The sequence below is a fragment of the Balaenoptera physalus genome (assembly GCF_965194825.1).
Source record: "Balaenoptera physalus genome assembly, chromosome: 12".
Taxonomy (NCBI): domain Eukaryota; kingdom Metazoa; phylum Chordata; class Mammalia; order Artiodactyla; family Balaenopteridae; genus Balaenoptera; species Balaenoptera physalus.
This window is the reverse complement of record NC_138897.1, coordinates 65,846,748-65,859,651: the sequence shown is the minus strand read 5'-3', so window position 1 is coordinate 65,859,651 and position 12,904 is coordinate 65,846,748. Positions and strand designations below refer to the sequence as shown.

Sequence of the window (12,904 nt, the reverse complement as noted above, 5' to 3'; positions counted from 1 at the left end):
AGGCGCGGCTGGCGGGGCGGGGGGGCGGGGCGCGGGGCTGCCGGGAGCGCGCCCCCTGCCGGCGGGAGGACCGCCCGCCCGCGCGCCTCCCCCTTGTGTTTTCGCCCCCTCTGCTCTGCCTGCCACCACTGTCCTGTCTCCCCTCCCCTTTATTTCTGCGGCTTTCACCTTCCCTTCTCCTCCATCCCCATCCCCCCTTTTCTTTTTCCCTCCTCCTGTCCCTACCGTTCTTTTTCCCTCCTCCTGTCTCCTACCGTCATTGAGCGCAGCCCCCAAACACCAGGCCAGTGTGTTAGCCGTCTCCCCCCTAACCTGTTGAACTCTTATCCCCCAAATCACTGCCACAAACTCGCACTGTCACCGGGCGCTGAAAGTTCCTGGCCGGGCCCCGCCTCGACCCCCGCCCCCTGGGAGTCCCGTGCAGACCCCCCTAGCTCAGGCCCAGACCCCACCTACCCCGCTTGGGAAGGAGACTGATCACCTCTGTCTTACATTTTCCATAGGAAACTCGCGAAATCAGTTATTTTTAGCCCTGATTGCTGCCTAATTCAAAGTGCAGAAGTTTTCATTCCGTTTAACTTTTAAAACAAATAAATAGCCTGCCCCTTTGGGGAAGCGAGTGAGTTCAGATTCAAACAGTAAGAAACTCCAAGATTGACACTCCAAAAGTTTAGGAACTGTGGACTCGGGCAGTGTGTTTTGCCATTTCTATTTGAAAGGATTTAAGGATACAGAAAACCACTCTCTGACTCCTTGCCAGGGATTTGTTTAGCAAATTCCTCAGCGTGAACTTGAGCACCTCAGGACACAGGGTTCTAAACATGATAGGAGCTGGCACATTTGCCGAGAATGATCAGGTAACCCACCAAATTTCAGCTTTATTTAGAAGTGGATTTAGTAATGCGTACATTACTAAATGGCTATTGCTCTACAAATGTGATTTGTAAAAATTTAGCATTGCCCACAAAGTAAATTGGAAGCTTACATTGATAAGAGAATTCTTAGCGTTCCAAAAGCAATCACAATAGGAGTCTTTTCATTAGTTAGGGTGTTTAAAATATGGTCAGATCTCTATTATGTCAAGCACAGCTCGCTCACAATCAGGGAGCCTCTCTGAGCTGTGGATTTCCCTCATCTTCTATAGGAATGAGAGCGACCCCTCTCGCTAATCAGCATCGTCAGGAAAACATCTACTAACAATCTATGCAGAGTCTGTTATTAACTCACTGTTTTTTTTAAAAAATAAATTTATTTTATTTACTTATTACTTTTGTCTGTGTTGGGTCTTCATTGCTGCGCGCGGGCTTTCTCTAGTTGCGGCAAGCGGGGGCTATTCTTCATTGCGGTGCGCGGTCTTCTCATTGTGGTGGCTTCTCTTGTTGAGGAGCATGGGCTCTAGGCGCGCGGGCTTCAGTAGTTGTGGCTTGTGGGCTTCAGTAGTTGTGGCTCTCGGGCTCTAGAGTGCAGGCGCAGTAGTTGCTGCACACGGGCTTAATTGCTTCGCAGCATGTGGGATCTTCCTGGACCAGGGATCGAACCCGTATCCCCTGCATTGGCAGGCGGATTCCCAACCACTGGGCCACCAGGGAAGCCCCTTAACTCACTGTTAATGTAAGGAATTAAAGAACCTGATTTACTCAAGACTTTCCGGGAATACTGCAGTTTCACAAAGCAAGACACATACGCAAAGGTAATCTCAAGATTTTGAATTCAGTCCATCCTGATTTATAGCACTGCCTGTCCCAATAGGCAGCTGTGTCTGGTGTGGGACGTGCAGCTGAAGGCCCTCTTGTCCATAACAGAATATCTTCCTCATAAAGCAGCCCTGTAATTTCCTCCACTAGGATAATTAATGGGTTAAGTGGCAGGGAGTTGGGTAGTACCCCCAGAGGACACAGTTAAAATCCATAGTGTTGCTTTACACTATCTGTTTGTTGCTACATAGTGTTCCAGAACATAGGACCAGAGACAGTACAATTCAGTAGATGTTTGTGAAAGAACAAATGACATTTCATAGATATTCATATTGATAAAGTTAGCTGGCTCTGTGGGCTTGGTCCTAAATCCAGATTGTGAAATAAAGGGGATACCCTGCCATTCTGCTTTCCCCCCGGAAATTCCTTCCTATCATTTTGTAAGACCCCCCTTTCTTCACTGTCACCTTGGCACCATCATCACCACCTAAGACCAGAGAAGCTGTAACTTTTACAAACAACCAGAACTGGAAGAGCATGGAAAGTAAGAAGCAGAGTCAAGGACAGAATCTGGGGTCACCAATGCCCAAGAGACAGGCAAAGGAAGAGAAGCCACCGAACCTGGGAAAGGCAGGCGGGAGGGAGGATTCTGGAGACAGTGGGTCCTGGAAACACAGGCAGGACTGTGGTTTACAAAGGTGGGACTAATCACAAGAGTTAAACATTACAGATCAGTCAGGTCAAATTAGTGCAGGCACTCCTAGCTCTGCATGGCATCGAGGGACCATAAGAATGATTGTGTAAGTTCAAAGAGTTCAAATGATCTTCATATCAATGGGGAAAATTAGGATTGTTCCATGACCTTCACAAATTTTTGTCGAGATGCTGAAAACACTGTCAGTTATAAGTGTATAAAGAAATGATAGAGATGTGGATGGACCTAGAGACTGTCATACAGTCTCTAGTGAAGTAAGTCAGAAAGAGAAAAACAAATATCATTAACACATATATGTGGAATCTGAAAAAATCGGTATAGACGATCTTATTTACAAAGCAGAAACAGAGACACAGACGTAGAGAATAAACGTATGGCTACCAAGGGGGAAGGGCAGGGTGGGACAAAATGGGAGATTGGGATTGACACATACACTATTGATGCTATGTATAAAATGGATAACTAATGAGAACCTACTGTGTAGCACAGGGAACTCTACTCAATGCTCTGTGGTGACCTAAGTGGGAAGGAAATCCAAAGAAGGGATATATGTATACATATGACTGATTCACTTTGCTGTACAGTAGAAATTAACACAACATTGTAAAGCAACTATACTCCAATAAAAATTAAAAAACCAAAAAAAAAACCCTAAAAAATAAACAAACAAAAAAAGAAATGAAAGAAATAATAAAACTAGCGTTATTTAGGACAGTGTCATTTAAAACATCAGAAACATTGATAATTAAACTGTTTTGTGTCTTTGTAGAAAACTTATCAAGAATAGCTCGAGGGCTTCCCTGGTGGTGCAGTGGTTGAGAGTCTGCCTGCCAATGCAGGGGACACGGGTTCGAGCCCTGGTCTGGGAAGATCCCACATGCCGCGGAGCAACTGGGCCCGTGAGCCACAACTACTAAGCCTGCATGTCTGGAGCCTGTGCTCCGCAACAAGAGAGGCCACGACAGTGAGAGGCCCGCGCACAGCAATGAAGAGTGGCCCCCACTCGCCGCAACCAGAGAAAGCCCTCGCACAGAAACGAAGACCCAACACAGCCAAAAATAAATAAATAAACTTAAAAAAAATTAAAAAAAAAAAAAGAATAGCTCGAACAGTGCTCATCTTGTCATGTGACTTAGGATAAGGAGTGGACATCCTTTCCATGCCGTGGTGAATTGATACACTCCTTCCTAAGTTCAGATCAGCTTCCAACATTTTGTTCTTTGCATGTTCAGTGTTATGAATTATCTCCAAAAGTTCACTGAATGTTAAGTTTTTTGCTGGCATTCGTTCCTCTGGGCTGGCTTCATCCTTTTCACCACAACCATTTTCCTCTGCTGTGTTGATAAGCTGGTCTTCACTGAGCTCCTCTGTCAGCACATATAAAACCTCTCGAAAGGCAGCAGGGTCACTCATCCCACAGTCAGCCATTTTTTTTTAAATCTATTTTATTGAAGTATAGTTGATTTACAATGTTGTGTTAATTTCTGCTGTACAGCAAAGTGGCTCAGTTATACATATATATTCCTTTTCATATTCTTTTCCATTATGGTTTATCCCAGGATATTGAATATAGTTCCCTGTGCTATACAGTAGGACCTTGTTGTTTATCCATTCTGTATGTAATAGTTTGCCTCTGCTAACCCCAAACTCCCAATCCTTCCCTCCCCCCCACCCCCAGCCATTTCTTCTCTAACTCCATTCCCGTAGATTCAGTTTCCCTTCCTGCATGATCACTTTTCATTTCTTTGATGCACCTTCCTTTTTGGTGACCAATTTCCTCCTTTGACTATCCATTTTTGTGAAATGTCATGTGGGTTTAGCACTGGGAGACAAGGAGGCAACACAATGACACACTTTGCTGTCAGGGGAAGGGGGCGGCACTGAATAACACACACAGCGACCAGTCACCAACAGACTTTGAAAGAAGTGACATTGTAACGGAGACTCTGACTCCATTTGTTTATGTTTGACTACTGACATCTTTTAAGCCTCACCCCTTCCTCTTCCCCTGCTGCCCCACGTCTGGGCAAGTGAAAAGAAAGCCCAGGCACTCCCTCTTTTGGCTGCGTTGGGTCTTCATTGCTGCACGGGCTTTCTCTAGTTGCGGTGAGCGGGGGCTACTCTTCGTTGTGGTGCATGGGCTTCTCATTGTGGTGGCTCCTCTTGTTGCAGAGCATGGGATCTAGGCACGCGGGCTTCAGTAGTTGTGGCTCGCGGGCTCTAGAGCACAGGCTCAGTAGTTGTGGTGCACAGGCTTAGTTGCTCCGCAGCATGTGGGGTCTTCCAGGACCAGGGTTAGAACCCATGTCCCCTGCATTGGCAGGCGGGTTCTTAACCACTGTGCCACCAGGGAAGCCCTCAGGTGAAGTTTTAAAATGTTATCTTTCATTTGACCTGAATATTTTTACCTTTGTGAAGTGGCTCAACTGACAATATTTGTTTTGTATTGGAAACACACAATATTTGTTTCCATTTTATTATTTAATAACATATCATTGTAAGCTATGACACTTAAGCAAGTGATCCTTAGAATGTGTATCTGTGGTGGGTGTCATATTCCTTCCTGTCAAAAAGATGGGAAATCTAGACATCTGGGAAGTAGCTGACACAAGGCAGTCTACATCAAAATCTTGCACTCTGCATTATGAAAAAAAAATGTATTTACACACACGATGCTTTTAAAGAAAATCCTATGTGGGTTCTTTCAAAGGAACCATCTTTGGGTCAAATGTTTTAAATGTAAGTCTTCTCCTTCAAAAGAAATGAATAAGGATAAACCAGTTCCAAGTTGGTTGATAATGAAGCTCAGTTCCACCTAGGGAGTTTACAGAATCAGAATCCATTCCTTCATTTAATCAGAAGCTCCATAATCGTATATTGTTTTTCATTAATGACTGGCTTTTCTTTTTAAAATAATGAAATGTGTATGACTTACCTCCTTCCTCTTTCCAGCATTCCTGTCTCCTTGTCACATGGATGAGCCCAGGTGGCCTTGGTATGTTGGCCCCGGAGTGTTAATTTCTTCTCGGCAGCTGAGAAGGGTCAGCTCAAAAGTCTGCAGGAACCAAACTCAAATTTTTATACATTCTAAAAATTCTTGTACTAAATAGGATAAACCTTGACTCCCTTTTTTCATTTGTAGATTAAGTGGGATAATACCTAATTTTGGCATTTACACATAACACGTAACCTAGCTGCTTTGGGATGGTCTTAGAATATTTTCCTGGTAATTTGTTCCATTTCTTGACCCCTCCCTGCAAACAAAGTGACAGTGACACTTCATCTTGACTTTTTCCCTTCTTTTTGGTTTATGCCTATTCTAATTAAAAATGTATAAATAAAGTTAAATTTTAGGCTGTCAAAAATATTTTTTATACATTCAGTTGTTTTAAACATACCCCCAAAAAGCAGATTTTTAGCCATTTAGAGCTTGCCTGCTTTGCATACCCTGAGAAACTGTGCCTAACATCTGCTAACTAGGAAGATAAAGCTTCTAGGAGCTATAAAGACCCCAAGCTGCTGTGCCCTTTGGAGCTCTCTGATCCACAGACTCTCTGCCCAGAGGCATCACCTACCATGTGAGCCCTGTATCCCTGGGGGAGGTCCCTTGCCTTCCTCCTCTTCCACGCTGTGGTCTCCTGCACAGAAGTCTCTGGATGGTCCCAGCCCAGAGGGCCTTCCCGGGGTGCAAACCTGTCAAAGCCCACCTGAGAAGCCTGTGTGCACTACTGCCACCTGGTGGTCATGTCTATTTCTTTGATCAACCCTGAAATCCCTAGAACCCCCTTACACTCCTCTATCCAAAAACTAGCCTCTATTTTTCCTTGAGAAAGTCAAAATTCTAACCAGGACAGTGCATCTAACATCCCCAAATTCAGAAAGTGAGAACCAGAGGGTGACTTCCAAGTGTCTGTGAAGTTGCAGGAACACTCATGACAGTACCTTGGATTTGGCGTCTTTGATGGAAGCCCAAAGGTAGATTTCAGCTGGAAGAAGCTGCTTCAAGAAGTTGGCGCTCAGTTCAAAATCAGAACCGAGAGAGGGACTTGGAAATTGTTGCTATTTAAAATTCATGTATGGGGACTTCCCTGGTGGTGCAGTGGTTAAGAATCCGCCTGCCAATGCAGGGGACACGGGTTCGAGCCTTGGTCCGGGAAGATCCCACATGCCGCGGAGCAACTAAGCCCATGCGCCACAACTACTGAGCCCGCGTGCCACAACTACTGAGCCCGCACTCTAGAGCCCACAAGCCACACTACTGAGCCTGCATGCCACAGTGAGCCACAATCACTGGAGCCAGCGCACCTAGAGCCCGTGCTCTGCAACAAGAGAAGCCACCGCAGTGAGAAGCCTGCGCACTGCAACGAAGAGTAGCCCCCACTCGCTGTGACTAAAGAAAGCCCGCGCGCAGCAACAAAGACCCAATGCAACCAAAAATAAGATAAATAAGTAAATTAATTTAAAAAAATAAACAAAATTCATGTATGAAGGCAGTAGTCACATTTCTGGTCCTCCCATTCAGGAAAACCACAGAGCAGGTTTTGCTGTACAAGACTAATTATTTTTGTCAGGAATTATGTGATTAGAAGGAGTAGAAATCTACTCCAATTATCACAGGTCAAAAGTTAGAATTTGTTATCTTGTGTCCCAAGGATAGGATGTACAGGCCCCACGAGGCGCTACAATCAGGAGCTGGAAAGTCATACGGAGGGTTCTGGGCTGAACTGTGTCTCCCCACACCCCCCAGCGCATCCATGTGTTGAAGTCCTAATCCCCAGCACCTCAGAAGGTGACTGCATTTGGAGACAGGGCCTTTAAAGAGGCAATTAAGGTAAATGAGGTCATGTGGGTGGACCCTAGTCCAATATGATTGGTGTCTTTATAAGAGGAGATGAGAACACAGACAGGCACAGCGGGAGGACCACGTGAGGACACAGGGAGAAGATGGCCGTCTACAGGCCAAGGAGCGAGGCCTCAGAAGGAACCAACCTGTTGATGGCTTGATCTCGGGCTTCCAGCCTCCAGAACTGTGAGAAATAAGTATCTGTTGTTTAATGCCCCTGGCCTGTGGTTCTTTGTTACTGCAGCCCTCACGAACTCACGCAAGAGGTTATAAGGTTACGGGTCCCACCTCTGCGGAGCCCACAGTCTCTTCTCTGATTTTTCGGCTCAGCTGCCTCATTCTTTGTATATACAGGTGGGTGGCTTTCTCTGAAGTGATGCACACATGACACAGGTGGTCTCACCAGCTTGATTCTGGGTGATGGCTCTCAGCTCCTGTGCCTCAAACCAGCTATCTGGAGTCTCCAAAAGAGGGCACCTGACCCACCCAGTTGGGTCAAATGTCCAGTTGGTGTTACAAGAGCTGTGGCTGGTGGGAGAGGAGAGTCACATGTGCAGGATGGGAACTGTGCCCTCCTGATCCACTTGAGACGTCCCTGAGGAGTGACCCTCAGATCTGAGGTCAGGGAGGCAGGCAGCCCCAGGAGTGAGCAAACCGTAGAGATGAAAGTGTAACTACCAGACAAGGCCAGCACGATATGGGCCTCTGGGCTGGACCACACTTCCTGTCCCTACTCCTCTTGGCTGGCAAATGGACAGTGAAATGTAATGGAAAGGACAAGGCTCCAGCAGCTTGCCCCCAAAGCCTAGACACCACTAGACATGAAAGAAATCGGTGATGACTTTAACTGTGACCAGGGAGAGAGCAGACAGACACACACACACAACCACACACATGTACACACACAATACACATGTGCATACGACCACACATGCAACACAAGTACACACACAACCACACATGTACACAAATCACACACAACCACACAGTACACACTGCAATACACATGCACACACATACACGATCACATGCGTACACATACACACACGTACAATCACATAGTACACACATGTGCATACAGATGTACACACAAGCACACATGTACACACACGTACAATCACACACGTACACACAATCACACACACGAATGCACACATACATGCACACACACAGCCCTTCAGCTGTCATGTTGTGATTTTTCTTCCCTTTTTTAATACTGTTATTTTTATTTTAAGAATAGACAAAATGCACACACATGGGGGCAGAATGGAAAGGAAGCATCCAGTGTGCTTCTTCTGTGTCCCTAAGAGTGGACACAGATCCCACATGTAAATAAGGACAGTCTTAGGTCCCTGGAAAATTTTAGTTAAGCAAGTATACATGCTTCTTTTCAAAAAAGGAAAATTAGAAAATGTAAAGATATTAAATAATGTACTTATCGATACTTTCAGATTACAGAAATGACAAGCTTTAGCAAAAAAGGGGAATTTAGTTTTCAGATATGGGCCCGTCACATGGAAACCACAGACAGAAAGGCCACGTGGACCTTGGGGATGACTCCAACTCCATCAGGCCTCTCCCACCTCATCTACGTCCCTTGAGCACCAGGTGTTGCTTTCAGTGCTTCTCTCTTATCTCACTCTGTTTCCCAGTTCCCAGAAGAGGAAAGAGCTATTTATTCTATTGCCAAATTCACAGGGACGGCCTCTAACTGTCCTGGCTTGTTGGTGCTCCATCTTTAGAACATGAAGAGCCACAGAGAAAGTGGCCTCACACGCAGCTCTGATGTAACCAGATTCACGGACAGAGGAGGCTGATTCCGGGCAAGTGCAGACAGGTGGTCGAGATGCCAGGGGCAGTGAGCTGGAGAGACAAAATTACAGCCGTCTGCTTCCGCAAACAGGCAACAAAAGGGAAAACCTATCATTACACCATTGAAGATAATAGTTGGAACATTTGAATGCCATTTTTTTTTCCCACTGAGAAAGGGCACTTTCTATTCAGACTTTAAAAAATAGGGATAGGAAATTGTGGGTATTTTAAAGTTTTCTTTTTTTTTTAATTTATTTATTATTTATTTTTGGCTGTGTTGGGTCTTCGTTTCTGTGCGAGGGCTTTCTCTAGTTGCGGCAAGCGGGGGCCACTCTTCATCGCGATGCGCGGGCCTCTCACTATCGCAGCCTCTCTTGTTGCGGAGCACAGGCTCCAGACGCGCAGGCTCAGTAGTTGTGGCTCACGGGCCTAGTTGCTCCATGGCACGTGGGATCTTCCCAGACCAGGGCTCGAACCCGTGTCCCCTGCATTGGCAGGCAGATTCTCAACCACTGCGCCACCAGGGAAGCCCTAAAGTTTTCTTTTAATATTTTAATGTATTTTCTAAATTCTCATATGAGTCCACTTTCATAATTTGAAAAAATACCCTATATTTAAAAAGTAATAAGAGAGGTATTTCAGGAGACATCAAATTTTCCCAAGTTTTATTTCTGTTTTCTGAATACTTGTAACTTGTGCATCGAATGCATGATTCATGAGTTGCCATCGTGAAATAACTTTATCTGTCACTGTTCTTTTAAATTTATTCAGTGGAACTAGTTTTTCTCGGTGCCTGGGTGAAAGCTCCAGCAGCTGTCTGACTTTTGGAAGTCACTTACGTAATGCAAATCGTCTCAATACAGAAAAGAGTGTTTCTAGTGCCCTGCAATTTTCTAAACTCAAACTTGATTTAATTGACGTGTCTCTCCTCTACCAGGTGGGAAGTTTGCTGCTGGGGAGAGGGTCTTTCTCTCATTGTCCAGTGTTCTATTTCTTCCCAAACCCTCCAGGTGGCTAACCTTGTTTCTGACACCTGCAGGGTTGGGGGTCACCTGGGGTCCTGGGGAGACAAGACAAGGAATGATCAGGGTTGGATTGGTTCTGCCATGAGTTGGCTTCTTGCTCTCTGGTGCTGGCAGATGCTCAAGGCTGACTCTTTCTCTCGTGGGCGTTTGTGCGAGTGCCTCAGAGACCTTCCTCTGCCCACCCATGTGAGCAGGTGTCGCCCACGTGCAGTTCCCTAATTGGAGGTAACCACTTCCTTCTGGTTCACTGTATTTCTCCCAGAGCCATAGGAGTCTGGCATGACCTGCGGCTCTTTGCTGATCCAGGTGTCCCTCCTGGACAAGATCTGACCCACAACGGCTTTCTCTTAGGTGGGCCCACAGCTGGCCCACAGGAAGCATCCGTGCCCCTTTGGGGGTGCCGGCTTCCCACACGACCACCCCTTCCTCCCTTCCGCTACCTGCAGGGCCGCTGCATCTCCCACCCTTCAGATTTCTCAGGTGGCAATCAAGACACTTCTTTCCGAGGCCCCCACCAAATGGAACACAAATGAGGCTCTCCTTGGGGTTCCCTTAATGCTTTTTTTGAAGGCAAGTGTCCCCTGCCCCTATGCCAGGGCTGGGACTTAAAGCACTGGACAGCTCTTTCTATCTGCACAAACCCCCCAAGTCTCCACCTTCTGACCTTTGATGTGGGCGAGGGTGAAAGTTTCTCACCACCAACCCTAAATGTCAGCATCTTTATTTGGAACCTTGGTTTGGCCTGTGATCTTTCTCATCTTAGGGTCTCAGCAAAAACCTGCACTTTTATATCCTATTATACACTTTATAATGCCCCCTTTTCTTTCTTTCTTTTTTTTTGGCCATGCCACATGGCTTGCGGGATCTTAGTTCCCCAGCCAGGGATTGAACCCATGCCCTCGGCAGTGAAAGCGCCACGTCCTAACCACTGGACCACCAGGGAATTCCCACCTTTTATTTCTTTCATTTTACATAAATAAATAGATATTGATCCACACTTGCAAGCTGTTTTTAGTCTGGAAAAATTTAAAATGCAACTAACTTCGTTCTTGGTTGGTCCATCCATTCTTAAATGTTAGACATCTGAGGGTTACGCTGCTTTAGGGTTCAAACCACAAGTGATAATACCTTTCACTTATCTAGCACTCTGGAGTTTAAAAAGGAGTGTGTCTAAATTGCTTATTCTACACTCAATTGTTCAGAATTAGGAGACAGGAGAGGACTTCTAGAAAAAAGATGGAGCTATGAATAATGAATGTATCCTTTTGTGTCCAGCAAGTAAGCAAGTGCGAAAGTACATAAAGGCTTTAAAAATTTTGGAAGGTTTGTACCTCAATCGAGATTACGTATGGTTTTTTTGTTTGTCTGAAATACTCTTCTGCATTTACGCATTGATAATCATGCTGTTAAAAAAAAATCAGATTTCTCTTGTCCTTCTTTGAAAAGAGGCATCCAAACTTGAAGGTTAAACTTGACAATGCTGTTTTAATACCGAACGTGTTCGCTGGTGTCAGTGGTATGAAGTGACTGCTCTCCAGGTGATGCTGGCCCTCAAGGAGGTTCCATAGGTGCGGCCACAGGACCAGGCAGGGTGTCTGCAGAAACGTCAGGACCACGCCACTACGTCACCCAGACAACATGCGCTTCTCTTACTGCTGCCTTAATTTCATTTCCAAAGTCTAAGTCACTTTTCCCTGCTGGGACCGGTCATTTTATATTTGGAATAACGGCTTGTTAATGTGGAACCAGGGCCTTCTGCCACGAAAAAAAAAGAAGCCAATTAAAAAACAAAAATCTCTCTCACACCTTCTTCTTCTCCTTCTCTTTTTCCTCTTCCTCTTTCTATTTTGTTCTCTACATAAACTATCCACTCCACCTTTAGCCCAGCTCAGGATGTCCATCTTGGCATTTGCCTGGTGACTGAGCCTCTATTTTTTTAAAAAAAATAATTTATTTATTTATTTATTTATTGGCTGCGTTGGGTCTTTGTTGCTGTGCGTGGGCTTTCTCTAGTTGTGGTGAGCGAGGGCTACTCTTCATTGCGGTGCCCGGGCTTCTCATTGCTCTGGCTTCTCTTGTTGCAGAGCATGGGCTCTAGGCTCCCGGGCTTCAGGAGTTGTGTGAGCCTCTATTTTTTCCCCACTGGGGAGAAAGCATTGGCAGTCAGATGCTAAGGCCAGTCTCCTCTTCCAGCTGTCCTTCCTCCTTGTCTCCAGCAGGAGACACAGAAAGTCCCCTGTACGCCACCCGGATGATCTGGCTATGGTCCCTCTCCACAGGAAGCCCCCCAGCCTTTTCGAGGAAGTGGGCTAACTTTAGTCTTTACCGCCTGAGGACTTCTTCCGTTTCTTAGCTCTGACTGCATATTTAAGAAATCTGATGAGAGAAAATGGGTTTCTCCATCAATAATGTGGGGCCCATCCAAAAACTCTCAGTCCTGGGCATCCGTGGACAGCGGCTGTGTTGTATTCCAGGTCAGGACAGACCTCGCCGTTGCCCATCGCCTCCCGAGATCTGCGTCTAGGCCAGCGCAAGCAAGCACGACTTGACCAAAGCACTTTTCCTTTCAGGTCTGTTAGATATGGCAAAACCTGAATGTGAGCTGGCTCTTTCTATCCAATGTTGCTTTACCATTTAATTCATGTATTGGTTTATGCAACCAACAAATGTTATTCAGTAAGTCTACCTGACACTCCTGGGTTAGTTGACACAGGAGGTTTAGGAAAGGACACCTGCCTTGAAAGAACTCACAATCCAGTAGGAAACATGTGTCTCTTTCTGTACCTGCCTACCAGAATGCTAAGTATTCAGTGCA

General features: G+C 45.7%; 1 long non-coding RNA gene across 1 annotated transcript in view; it reads left to right on the top strand.

Moving 5' to 3' along the window:
• LOC309640278 overlaps positions 1 to 12,904 on the top strand; it is a 711,494-nt gene that overhangs the window by 596,999 nt on the left and 101,591 nt on the right. The window lies entirely within an intron of this gene.